Here is a 14464-nt window from a genome sequence, read left to right as displayed (position 1 = left end):
TCAAAATACAAATGGTGGATGTACGGCTATGTTTCGCTTTTTGTGTTGTAGTCTCTCCCTTCTTCCATGGCCAGCACCCCACTCCTGCTATTTGGCCCAGGCATTTTTAATTAGCAGGAGACTGTGTAAGGGTTTCCTCCTAACATTCTCCCAGCCCTCTGGTAGGGAACACATGGCAGGTGTTCACACTGTTGTGGTTTCCTATGCCGGCCATTGTTTCTGTGTTGCTTTGTCTGTGGGGTGGTGCGGCCCAAAGCCAGGGGCTTGGTCGGGCAGCAGTGGGGCTGCCAGGCCACTGGGTCATTCCCCCTGTGGGTTTGGTGTCTCAGTGGCAGTGGTCGCTATGAAAGTGTTAGGTTAGGGACCCCGGCGCTATGAAAGTGTTAGTTTAGGGACCCACTCTGACTAGGTGGCCTTGACGTGGCGAGTGGGCTTGTACTTTTTGATCAAAATGTATACAAACAACCTGTTAGTTTTTTAAGTTATGCTGAGAAACAAGTAGATCAAAATACAAATGGTGGATGTGTGGCTATATTTCTCTATTTGTGTTATTATTTACTAATGTGTTTCAGATGGTTTTATTTCGGGTGTTGTGGCTGAATTTAGGTGCCAGGAAGCATAGGAACTGAGAAGGGGTCTGTGGTCACCACCTGCAGAATCACTCTTTTATTGGGGATGTCTTCCTAATTGCCTATAATTTCCACCAGTGTTCTGTTCCATTTGCACAACAGCATGTGAAATTGATTGTCAATCAGTGTTGCTTCCTGAGTGGACAGTGTGATTTCACATAAGTGTCATTGACTTGGAGTTACACTGTTTTGTTTAAGTGTTCCCTTTATTTTTTTTGAGCAGTGTATATAAAAAGGTATGAAGAATAAGTGACATGCTACTTATTTGTAGTTGCGTCTTTTTAAAATACAGCGGACGAAATATGTATTAAACACGTCACCATTTTTCTTACTAAATAGGGTTTCTTTGAGACAACAGCACCGGCACCTTCAATGTCTTTTTGAAGCTTTTCACAAGTGTCCTCTGCTCTTGAACAACTCTTCTGATTATTCTTTCGACTCCTCTGTCACAAATCTTGTAAGGAGCACCTGGTTAAGGCAAATTTATGGTGAAATGATTGTCTTTCTACTTCTGTATTATGACCCTAAAAGTGCTCACTGGAACATTCAGAATCTTCCAAATGTGCCTGTAACCAATATCATTGTTATGTTTTGCAACAATTAGGTTGTGAAGGTCTTTAGACAGCTCTTTGGTTTTATCCATCATAAGATGTGTCTTGTATGACACCTTTGCAATTAGAGCTTTTTTTGTAGCCATCAGTTGGATAATTTACACTGACAAGGGGCTGGACTGCTTTTTAATTATTGTTCTCCTGGATTTCCATGCTTTTCTGCATCTTCCTTTCTTCATGTGTTCAATACTTTTTCCCATTATTACTAGAGATGAGCGAATTTTGGGAGAATTCGATTTGGCCGATTCAAGGAATTTCCGGAAAAAATTAGGTTCAGTCCGAATGTATTTGCGGTGAATAGCTATTAAAAATGTCTATTTATGGGATACAGAGAGCCTGAATAGGGGTGTAGAACACTTTGCCTTGGCATACCACGCATAGGGAGTGTGCTGTGTTAGTGAAATAATACTGTTATTCAGTATGACATGCAGATTACAGGCATCACTATTAGAATCACTGTCGCAGAGCGTTTGGATGTGGCAGCAGGGTCAGGAGACCATGTGGCATCAAAATTAAAGAGATTAAAGAGATTACATTTTTATTTAATTTTATTTTAATTTTTTTAAATTCTTTTTGGAGGACCCATTCTGGTGAGCATCAAGCTGGCGGTCTGCCGCGAGGTGAGCTACCACCTGTCCCAGCCCCTGCCTCTCAGCGCACCCCCATGCTCTGAGTGTCCACTTGAAAAGGGAGGGACTGCAGTACCAGCAATTTGGACAGGAGCACATTCAGATTCTGCACTGTTGGATAAGTGGACGCATACTGCTAGAAGTTGCTGCAGTAAAAATGCTTGTACTTGTACTGCTCCAGCCCCTGCCTCACAGCACCACCCCCCCCCCCCCCCCCGGACTGTGAAACTGCGAATGTTTCATTTAATCATTTAGGGTTCATCTATTTTGTTCCAACCTGTTTCATTGGATTCTTGTGGTAATTCCACAGGTAATATATGACGATGACCATAGGGCCTCACAATTGAAAAGATTAAAGAGATTTTTTTTTTAATTTAAATTGAAGATTTTAAATACATAAAAAATATAAACGTTTTATTTAATGTGCCAACAGCATGAGGAGAACATATGGGGGCACAATGAGAGAGCATGGATGTGGCAGCATCAGTATGAGGAGACCATATGGCGGCTCAATGAGAGAGCCTGGAGGTGGCAGCATAAGTATGAGGAGACCATATGGCAGCACAATGACAGAGCCTGGAGGTGGCAGCAGCCCAACGAGACCATAGGGCCTCACAATTGAAAAGATTAAAGATATTTTTTAACATTTAAATTTAAGATTTTAAATAGATAAAAAAAATGTACGTTTGATTTATTGCACCAACAGCATGAGGAGACCATATGGTGGTACAATGAGAGAGCCTGGTGGTGGCAGCATCAGCATGAGGAGACCATATGGTGGCTCATATTGAGAGCGTGGAAGTGGATGCATCAGTATGAGGAGACCATATGGCAGCACAATGACAGAGCCTGGAGGTGGCAGCATCAGTATGAGGAGGCCATATGGTGGCACAATGACATAGCCTGGAGATGGCAGAAGCAGCAAGAGGAGACCATATGACGGCAAAATGAGACCATATGGAGGCACAATGACAGAGCCTGGAGATGGCAGCAGCCGGATGAGGGCCATGCCAACTGAGGGTTGAATCTGAGTAACCCACCGACTGTTGACTGGGGGTGTCGGATGTCACTTGGGAGGAAGTGAACCGATCAATCACGGCAGACGGGTTGCTGGTCGAGACACGACTGCTAGCTGACACCGGGAGCTCAGACCTCTCGCTGCAACTCCTGCTGCCACATGCCCTTACTCCGCTGTGACCTCTGCCTGCACCTGATGAATTTATGCCTCTGCCACTCCTATGTGCATGTCCTGGCACTTCTCTGCCTGACATACTTATACACCAGAAGAGTGTGTATATGTTACACTTATGAGAGGTTGACAATACACTCCGCTTAAAACTGTATTAGGTTACAAAAACAAGTGTGTAGCTTTTGCTGGCCTTTCACAGCAAGTAGGCCTTTCATAGCAAGTAGGCTCTCTGTCTCTCTCTCTCTTCCTTCCCAGATTTCTTTGCCCCATGTCCTCATATGTGGATCCGCCATTTTAGATGCCCTGGAGCCTGGACTGCACTAAATGGAGTTTATTGAAGCGATTTGTTTCATTGAATTGCGGCGATATTCGGATTCATTGCAAAGCAAATTTTTCCTGAAATTTGGATTCGTCAGATTCGATTCGCTCATCCCTAATTTTTATGCATAATTTTATTTCTGAACTTATTTGTTTTGGTTTCTTGTCAGAATTTCATGTCAATAGCCCCTTTGGAAATATATTTAGTGAGAAAAGAGGTGGTGTTCAATACTTATTTTTATTTTACATAGCATAGCAAAGCAATAGATGAAAAGTAACCTAAGTTAAAAACACTAACATAAATTAAAAATGTGCTTGCTAAATAAGAAAAAAAGGGCGTACATTTTTTTATTGTAATTTTACAATACATCAGAAATATTTAACGCTAGAAAAAAAATGTAGAGTATTAGGCAGATTGCACATTCCCATTCTCATAGATCCTACTGGTGATGTCTGAGAAAAGGCTGAGGCTGCTAGTTAATAGGGAGATAAGGGGTGTGAATGGTAGACACTGGATTTACACTCCCCCAGCAATATATTAATTCCATGTAAGTCTTATTTTAACTTCCAGCCTCAGCCTCCTATTCAGAGGGTTTTCGTCCTGTTGTTAAAGGGGTGTTCCAGCTTTATACATCTTATCCCCTATCATTTCTATGGGAGGGGGCGTGTTGTGACGTCACTAGGGGGTGTTGCCATGACATCACGTCCCTGTCTCAGAATGCCGGAGGCTGCACCGCGATTGCGGGGGTCCCCAGGATAGGGGATAAGATATATAAAGCCAGAATACCCCTTTAATATTGTACAAAAAAGATATACTAGCAAATGTTCTGTTTCATTGTGGCAACTATTTTTTATGAACAGAAGTGCAGTCATACTGGATCTGACTTTTAAATGGCTTTTAAAAAAAATGATCATTCCCACACACAGTTACAATGCCTCCTTAGTGCCTCACATAAAAAAAACTTCCTAAAAATAAAATATATAAATAATACTTACCTAACCCTGCCCCCACAGGGAACAGAGTATCTCAGGCTACAGGTCTCTCCTGACATTTGGCATGGGATGACAACAATATGACACTGGTGGGCGCTATACCATTTCTGCATCACAATCCTATGCCTGGAGCTCCTGGCGCCTCTTCTGCCTATGATAAACTGTGTCTGCAACCTTTATTAAAATGTATGACTTAAACTTCTATAGGAATTAAAGCAAACAAGTCAGACTCAACTTTTAGGATTGTCAATGTCTGAAAGATAGAAATTTTGGGCAATCAATGAATACATAAGCGGAAGTGTACACATTACGAGATAGGTTTCTGAACTGTAGAACAAATACCTATCATTGTTATCTGGTGCCCACTACATAGTATGCCATCCAAATGGAAAACCGTTATCCAGATAGTTGGGTGAATGCCGTTTGTTTCATTTTTTTGGATTGATTACATTCTATTGAGCCGTTATCTCTTTTTTCTATAGCATTCATAGCTTTCCTTCTTGCCTATGTTAATTATATCTGCAATTTACGTTGATGTAAATGAGCGGCCTGACTCACCTGGGTCAAATGTAAGAGGTAATTTACATGTTTTATGTGTATAGGATGTGAAAACATTTCAGTAAAATGTGTTTTTGTTTTTTTAAATCTCATTTATGCAACTAATGACTCCATCTTGAATGAATCCTTTTTCCTGCAACTGATCTACAAAATGATAATTATCAATAAAGAAATAATCGCTGCTTCTTGACATCTGGTCAATGGCTGTACAGGAATTATAAAATAGAATTTGTTGTATTCTGGCTCCCCTTCGAGGTATATAAAAGATGTGATGACCTTTACTCATCGGCATGCAAATCAAATAATGTTTTTGGATCATTTTCATCCTTGTAAAAGTGCTGGTTAGTTAGGAGAAGGAAGTTTCTCAAAGATTTTGGCAAATTTGTCACCCCAAAATCATTTCTGAGTCTCTGCCACTGTATCATACATTGCAATAAAAGCATTAATTCCATACATTTAAAATGTGCCTATATTTCAATAAAAATGTTATGATATTGGCTGTGTAAGAATCAAAGAGGCAGGGCCTAAGATCGTCCATGCCCTTGTGCCTTAAAGGGGTACTCCAGTGGAAAACAACTTTTTTTTCCCAGAAAGTTAAACTTTATAAATTATTTCTATTTAAAAATCTTAATCCTTCCTGTACTTATTAACTGCTGTATGCTCCAGATGAAGATCTTTCTTTTCAAATTTATTTTCTGTCTGACCACAGTGCTCTCTGCTGACACCTCTGTCCATGTTAGGAACTGTCCAGAGCAGGATTGGTTTGCTAATAGGGATTTGCTCCTGCTCTGGACAGTTCCTGCCATGGACAAAGGTGTCATCAGAGAGCACTGTGGTCAGACAGAAAAGAAACTCAAAAAGATAAGCACTTCCTCCATAGTATACAGCAGCTGATAAGAATTGGAGGGATTACGATTTTTACAGAAGTAATTTACAAATCTGTTTAACTTTCTGGCACCAACTGATAAAAAAAAAAAAAATTTCCACCGGAGTACCTCTTTAAGACCTCTGGTCTAAATGCCCGCTCTTTGCTGGTGGATCGACATGCAGGGTTAGGCTTACAGCACCGGGTCATAAGCAAATCCCACCCATAGAATGACCACGCTAGGGAGAACATAGTCACGTGAGAAGTCAGGCCTAGGCTAACCCTGCCTGTGCCACAATTGGAAGTGATGGCGCATGCGCGAGGCTTCAGCAGAGCTTGACAATTTAGGCCAAACCTAAACGGCAAAAGGCGGGCATTAATAGAGTTGTTGTAGTAGAGCACATAGGAGACCCTAGGCCACACATCTGTGGCTCTTACATGGCTGATATAACAGTGTCTATTTATTAAAATAATGACACAGAGAAAAGTTTTAAAGGTAGGATATTAATGTTTTTATTGCAATCTTTTGATGACGGCAGTGCAGTGACTTTTTTGGGGGTTACAGTTTTGTGTTAAAGGGGTTGTTTGAGATTAGAAAAAAGTGTTGGTGTTATTTCCAGCAATAGTGCTACTCTTGTCAATGGGATGTGGCTGGTATTGCATGGCAACCTGAGACAATCAGAGATCTATGATAAGCAGAAGCTGCTCTAGAAAGGGTTATCCCGAACTTTATTGGTAGGCCTCAATATAACAGCCTGTGCTGGACCAGGGTTATACACAGTATACAGCTCGTCTGGCGGCAGTGGACACTTCCTAATTTGATCCCTGTAGTCCAGTTTACTGTCTATGAATGGTAATATACTGGCTGGCATCACCATTCTGTACAGTAAATAAATGTAAACTCTGATGTGCATTGTCTGAATGGAGGCCAAAAATTCACTCCTTTGGCTTCCATCGGGTAATGTCTATAGACACATTTACTGTATATGCCAGAAATGTTCTCAAAGTATTCCATTAATATATAAAGCATGCACATTGTGAAAAGATCTCTATAGAACTATAATATACACCTATTATTTCTAATGACAACATAGAATAAAGCTCTATGATTAAGTGTATGCCTGAGCTATTGGCAGCACTTCAAGTTTCAACTTTGTTTTATACTATTTTTTTTATTATATCTAATTGCTTTCAATGCGTTTTATATAACCTGATCTGTCTGATGGTGTATCCTATACAATTATAGGAATTGATCTCACGTGTGGATGCTAGCCTGGATTTCCTTGCTAACCGAATCACAATGTCTTAGATGTACATCACTATCCTAAATGTTTGTTTTTCTGGATTTACTAAAAGCTTTTTGTTAAGATATCCAGGGTATAAGTCTGGTGGATCTTTTGGTTCTCATTTCACTCTAGTATTGTGAATATGTGTTATGCTGAAAGACAATATCCAGGCTTTGAAAACTAAAGGGGTACTCTGCTGCTCAGCATTTGGAACAAACTGTTCCGAACACTGGAGCCAGCGCCGGGAGCTCCTGTCATCATAGCCCCGCCCTCATGATGTCACACTCCGCCCCCTAAATGCAAGTCTATGGAAGGGGGCGTGTCATCTGTCAGGCCCCCTCCTAGAGACTTGCATTGAGGGGGCAGTACGTGACGTCATGAGGGGGCAGGGCTATGAAGTTACGAGCTTCCGATGCCGGCTCCAGTGTTTGGAACAGTTTGTTCCGAATGTTGAGCAGCGGAGTACCCCTTTAAGGGGCTATACTCAGGATAGGTGAAACTTATGTAACTGAGTGCGCTTCCGCAGTGACCACTTTATTTTCTCCTCTGCCGCGCTAATGGCTCCGCACAGCTCTGACACTGGGCTAATAATATTTGGTGCTGGCATGCCATGGGAGATTTAGCAACTTAACAACAAACATGTTTGTTCTGCGAGAGCTTAGGGGGCTTTAACCCCTTAAGGACCAGAGGTTTTTTCATTTTTGCACTTTCGTATTTTCTACCTCACCTTCTACAAATCAGAAAACTTTAAATTTTGCACCTACAGACTCATATGAGGGCTTGTTCTTTGCACCACCAATTGTACTTTGTAGTAACATCCAAATTTTACCCAAAAATTTATGGCAAAACCAAAAAAAAATTTATTTGGTTTGTCAAAATGGAAAAAAAAAACGCTATTATGTAACTTTTGGAGGCTTCCGATTCTACGCAGTGCACTTTTTGGTAAAAATGACACCATATATTTATTCTGTAGGTCCATATGGTTACAATGATACCCAATTTATATGTATTTTTTATTTTACTACTTTAAAAAAAATTATAACTGCATACACCAAAATTAGTATGTTTAAAATTGTCATATTCTGACCCCTATAACTTTTTTATTCTTCCATATATAGGATGGAATGAGGGCTAATTTTTTGCGCCATGATCTAAATTTTTTATTGGTACTATGAATTTTTGATCTGACTTTTGATAGCTTTTAATACATTTTTTTAGGGTATGCAAAGTGTCCAAAAATCAGCAATTTTGGATTTTGGAATTTTTTTTAATGTGGTTTAGATAAGATTATGTTTTTTTTAGTTTGGACATTTACGCACGTGGAGATAACACATATGTTTATTTTTATTTATATTTTTTTATGGGAAAAGGGGGGTGATTCAAACTTTTATTCAGGAAGGGGTTAAATCACATTTATTCACTTTTTTATTTACTTTTTAAGCCCCCATAGGGGACTATTACATGCAATCCTTTGATTGCATGCACCGTTCAAAGCTATGCCATAGCTCAGCATTGATCAGTGTTATCTGCGCTTGATTGCTCAAGCCTCAGGCTTGGAGCAATGAAATGCCGATCGGACAGTGTGGAGCATGGTAAGGCACCTCCCGCTTTCCTTTCAGCTGTTCGGGATGCCAATTTCACAGCGGTGGTCCCAAACAGCTCCGCTGAGCTAGCCGGCAGTATTTTCTCCCGGTTTAGACGCCGCGATCAACTTTGATTGAGGCATTTAAAGGGTTAATAATGGACATCAGCCCAATCAGTGATGTCTGGAATTAGCCTCTGGTCCTGGCTGTTCATAGCAATTGGAAGCCTGCAGTTACACTTCACATACCGGGAGCTAGCCAGTAAATATACACTCGTGATTGTTAAGGAGGGAAAGGGGTATTCCAGGATTTTTTTTTTTTTTTTGACTATGCTACAGGGGCTGTAAAGTGTAGTTCATAATATAGTGTCTGTACCTTTATGTGATGGTGGTTTCACAATTCTTCTGTGATTTTCACTCCAATATTTATTTTTAACAGCATACAAAATTACTCTCAGGTTTTCCCAGGTTGTAGGAAGGTGTACAAAGGCGCTGGGTGGGAGGGAGATCATTCTGCAACTAATTGTATTTTTGTAACAGCTGTAGGCACCCTGGTTAGAAAAAATTTACCTATTGAATGGAAGGCAGACGATTTGTGTTTCAATAGGTGGGGTGTCTGATGTGTGGGAGGGAGGAAAGTGACCTCACACTTGTAGTTTGGAGAAAAACTCTAACTGGAAATGTCAAGTTCACAAAAAAAAAAAAATGCCACAGTGTTATGGTGGACTCACAAGGCAGCCATTTAGCCCCAAGACAAACGCAGATCCTTCCTAAGAATGTCCATTACTGTCTGGCAGGTACATTCTAACATGATCTAATGGTGGATAAACCCTTTAAAGTGAGCTCAGGAGCTAAACTCAACATCATGAGGGGGCGGAGCTATGATGTAATGAGCTCCCAGCGCCGGCTCCAGTGTTCGGAACAAATTCTGAGCAGTGGAGTACCGCTTTAAGGGGGGTTAAAAGGGTTAGATTGGGTTAAAAAATAAAAACAGCACCATTATGACTTTTGATGTTGGATTCTTATTTGCTGAAGGTAAAGGTAATCATACGTTGTATTATCGCACTGTGGTATTTGTCCATTTACCATTGTAGTTGTGAGAAAAAAATATACAAAAGAAATTGTTCAATAACAAACCCCACACTGTTACATCACATTTTTCATTAAACACAGGCATAGTTGTTGTATCTTTTGTAGATTTTGAGTATTACCAGGTTTGTTATGAACCTAGATTTTTGTCTGATTTAACATGTGTGAAGGTAAACCGATTCAACAATACTTCTGGAGCAATCTTAGCCAAGTATAAAAGTTGCAGCTAAAAGAATTAAGAATAAGAAAAGCAAAAAATGGTTATCAGGATGAAATGCATCTTTGCATCTTCTGCAGATGACAACATTCGAAAGAAAACCTCAACAAGGTAGATGACATTCAGCACCCTACAGCTCTCAAAGGTCACAGCTGCTATTTCCTTCTCTTAGAGAACACCTTCAATGGACCCACTCCCATAAAATAATAATCACACATCTATCTATTCTGAGGTCATCTGTCTAATGCAGACTTGTAGTCCACCAATATTTTACAATCTGACCTTTAAGAAAGTAAAAGAGCCATTTAGAAGGTAACAGAAATATATCGACTAGTTATTAAAGGGGTAATAGAGATGTAGGTAAAGCATACAGATAACTACGTAGTTGTATCTGCAGTCACACGCAAAATCATCACGATGTGTTGCACTATAAGGCTGTAGTCAACAACAAAAAATTCTTTACTATTTTAGAAGATAGAATAGGGGGGGGGGAGCAATAGATATATATAGAGAGACCTATGTGTCAGTTTAGTATTGCGTAAAGGAAGAAACACTTGGTCATAAAAGCATAATTTTATTAGTATATCATTTAAAAAGTTAGCACATATTTAGTAGTGATAAACAAGATTCAAGAATTATACAGTTTAATCAAACACAGCTATTCCTAGGTGCTAGGTAGGTCACCAGGGTTGGGCTGCACTGGCCCTTCTAGTCCACTAGGACCCCCTACCTGTTACTGCGGGGAGGTCCTCCTAGAGAGTGCCAACCTGCAACAGGAACCTCCTATCTCTCCCTGATGCTGGAGGCAATGGAGGCACCGAGTACAGTAGGTACAGCAAGCCACCAGTAACAAACTAGTTGGTTTGCAAAGCCTCCGCAATTCATTCGGTGAGTATATAGTTTGCAAAACTATAACTCCCAGCATGCACTGGCAGACCATGCATGCTGGGAGTTGTAGTTTTGCAACAGCTGGAGGCACACTGGTTTGGAAACACTAAGTTTGGTTGCAAAACACTTGAAAGTTTATTCTTTAACTTAGTGTTTCCAAACCAGCGTTCCTCCAGCTGTTGCAAAACTACAACTCCCAGCATGCACGGACAGCCAAAGGGCATGCTCGGAGTTTGCAACAGCTGGATGTTTGCCCCCTCCCCCCCAATGTGAATGTACAGGGTACACTCACATGGGCGGAGGTTTACAGTGAGTGCTGCAAGTTTGAGATGGCGCAAATTTTGTGCTGCAGCTCAAACTTCCAGCGGCAAACTTGCTGTGAACCTCTGCCCATGTGACTGTACCCTAAAAACACTACACTACACTAACACTAACCTAAAATAAAAAGTAAAAAACACTACATATACACATACCCCTACACAGCCCCCCTCCCCCCAAAAAATGAAAAACATCTGGTACGCTACTGTTTCCAAAACGGAGCCTCCAGCTGTTGCAAAATAATAACTCCCAGTATTGCCGGACAGCCATTGACTGTCCAGGCATGCTGGGAGTTTTGCAACAGCTGGAGGCACCCTGTTTGGGAATCATTGGCATAGAATACCCCTATGCAAATCCCTAACTCAGGCCTCAAATGCGCATGGCGCTCTCTCACTTTGGAGCCCTGTCGTATTTCAGGGCAACAGTTTTGGGACACATATGGGGTATCGCCGTACTCGGGAGAAATTGCCTTACAAATTTTGGGGGGCTTTTTCTTCTTTAACCCCTTATGAAAAGGTGAAGTTGGGGTCTACACCAGCATGTTAGTGTAAAAAAATAAATTTTTTACACTGACATGCTGGTGTTGCCCTATACTTTTTATTTTCACAAGAGGTAAAAGGGAAAAAAGTTGTAACCAAAATTTGTAACGCAATTTCTCCCGACTACGGAGATACCCCATATGTGGGCGCAAAGTGCTCTGGGGGCGCACAACAAGGCCCAGAAGGGAGAGTGCGCCATGTACATTTGAGGCGATTTGCACAGGGGTGGCTGATTGTTACAGCAGTTCTGACAAACGCAAAACAATAAATATCCATATGTGACCCCATTTTGGAAACTACACCCCTCACGGAATTTAATAAGGGGTGCAGTGAGCATTTACACCCCACTGGTGTATGACAGATTTTTGGAACAGTGGTCTGTGAAAATGAAAAATAAAATTTTTGATTTGCACAGTCCACTGTTTCAAATATCTGTCAAACGCCAGTGGGGTGTAAATGCTCACTGCACCCCTTATTAAATTCCATGAGGGGTATAGTTTCCAAAATGGGGTCACATGTGGGGGGGGTCCACTGTTCTGGCACCATAGGGGCTTCCTAAATGGGACATGCCCCCCAAAAACCCTTTCAGAAAAACTCACTCTCCAAAATCCCATTGTCGCTCCTTCCCTTCTGAGCCCTCTACTGCGCCCGCCGAACACTTTACATACGCATATGAGGTATTTCCTTACTCGAGAGAAATTGGGTTACAAATTTTAGGGTGATTTCTCTCCTTTTACCCCTTGTAAACATCCAAAAATTGGGTCTACAAGAAAATGCGAGTGTAAAAAATGAAGATTTAGAATTTTCTCCTTCACTTTGCTGCTATTCCTGTGAAACACCTAAAGGGTTAAAACACTTACTGAATGTCATTTTGAATACTTTGGGGGGTGCAGTTTTTATAATGGGGTCATTTATGGGGTATTTCTAATATGAAGACCCTTAAAATCCACTTCCAACCTGAACTGGGCCCTGAAAAATTACGATTTTGAAAATCTTGAGAAAAATTGGAAAATTGCTGCGGAACTTTGAAGCCCTCTGATGTCTTCCAAAAGTAAAAACTTGTCAATTTTTTTATGCAAACACAAAGTAGACATATTGTGTATGTGAATCAATATGTAATTTATTTGGAATATCTATTTTTCTTTCAAGCAGAGACTTTCAAAGTTAGAAAAATGCTAAATTTTCTAAATTTTCATGAAATTTTTAGATTTTTTACCAAGAAAGGATGTAAATATCAGTGAAATTTTACCAATAACATAAAATAGAATATGTCACAAAAAAACAATCTCGGAATCAGAATGATAAGTAAAAGCATTCCAAAGTTATTAATGTTTAAAGTGACAGTGGTCAGATTTTCAAAAAATGCCCAGGTCATGAAGGTGAAAATGGGCTGGGTCATGAAGGGGTTAAGGTGCAAAGTTGAATCTGGTTACCGGGATGTTTTTCTTCCTTTGATGTCAACAGGGGAAAATGACACATAAACCATGAAAAAACTAAAGATAGCATCACTCCATTATTTGCAGTCAACTACTACAAGTTGTTATGGGATAACATTCACTTCAATGGCCAATATTGACTGGTACATACTTTTAACTCCTTAAGGACATGCAACGTAAATGTATGAAGCTGCGTTCGCTTCATAGCTGATGAGTTCTGGTGGACATCAGTGATCAGATGCCGTGATAAATGCAGATCATGGCATCTCTTGGGGAAATGGAGGTGTTGGTGGGTTTGGAGGGGCTCATCAGACCACAGCAGTGCATTTGGGGGAGGGAGGGGTCCGATGAGTGCAAATGGTGGCCTGAGGGCTGTTACTTTCCTCTGACGTACAGGATGATCGATCTTCTTGTGCAGGCTGCCTAGGCAGGCTGTACAAGAAGATCACCGACAGTACTGATCAGTACTATGTTTTTTGCACAGTACTGAAACTCGGGCAGTAGGGAGAAGGCAGGGTCTAGGCTCCTTACATGTCAAGAGCAGAGACTCCTGTTTTTTACAGGCAGAGTCCTTGCTTCTCTACATAGCACTCAATAAAAACCACAGCAGGGACTTTTATCAAGAATAGGAGTCCTTGCTACTATACTGATTTCCAAATCCCAATTTTTTTTTCTGTAAAATGCAGTGCCTTCATGCAGAGCGAATGGCGCCAAAGGTAGACATCTATGTAACATTGTGTAATTATGATACTTGGTGACTGTGGCTCAAATTCCATTGAAGTCAATGGGAGATAAGCTGGAGTAACTCAGCACAGCCAATACACAAGTTTTCTCCAACCTCCAGCTGTTGCAAAATTACAACTCCCAGTATGCCCGGACAGCCATCGGCTGTCTCTGCATGCTGGAAGTTGTAGTTTTGCAACATCTGTGGTTCCACAGTTCGGAGACCACTGCATTATATGGTATATGGAGCCGTTTGCTCCTGGCTCTTTTATTTTCTATGTATGCAGATAGGAAGATCATTCATCAATAAATTGATCCCATTTTTGCACTTTAGTTTTTTTTTCTTCTCACCTTCTAAAAATTAAAACACTTTCAATTTTCCACCTACAGACCCATATTAGGGTGCATGCACACCACGTTTTTGCAATACAGTCCCCGTATCAGATTTTTGATGAAAAAGGGATTCCTCAAAACCTGACTAAACTGTATCAAAATGTGTGTACAAATTTTAACCCATATTCGGTTGAAAACCGTATACAGTTTGAAAAATGATGTCCGGTTGCACCCGTTTATTAAGAAAAAACTGTATACGTT

General features: G+C 40.7%; 1 protein-coding gene across 1 annotated transcript in view; it reads left to right on the top strand.

Moving 5' to 3' along the window:
* The window catches only part of TCERG1L (transcription elongation regulator 1 like), a 340750-nt gene that overhangs the window by 221142 nt on the left and 105144 nt on the right, over positions 1–14464 (top strand). The gene's annotated exons all lie outside the window — the stretch shown is intronic.

The sequence above is a fragment of the Hyla sarda genome, chromosome 7 (genome assembly GCF_029499605.1).
Source record: "Hyla sarda isolate aHylSar1 chromosome 7, aHylSar1.hap1, whole genome shotgun sequence".
NCBI classification, from domain to species: Eukaryota; Metazoa; Chordata; class Amphibia; order Anura; family Hylidae; genus Hyla; species Hyla sarda.
Note: the sequence above shows the minus strand (reverse complement) of the source record. Positions and strands in the feature narration are given on the sequence as shown.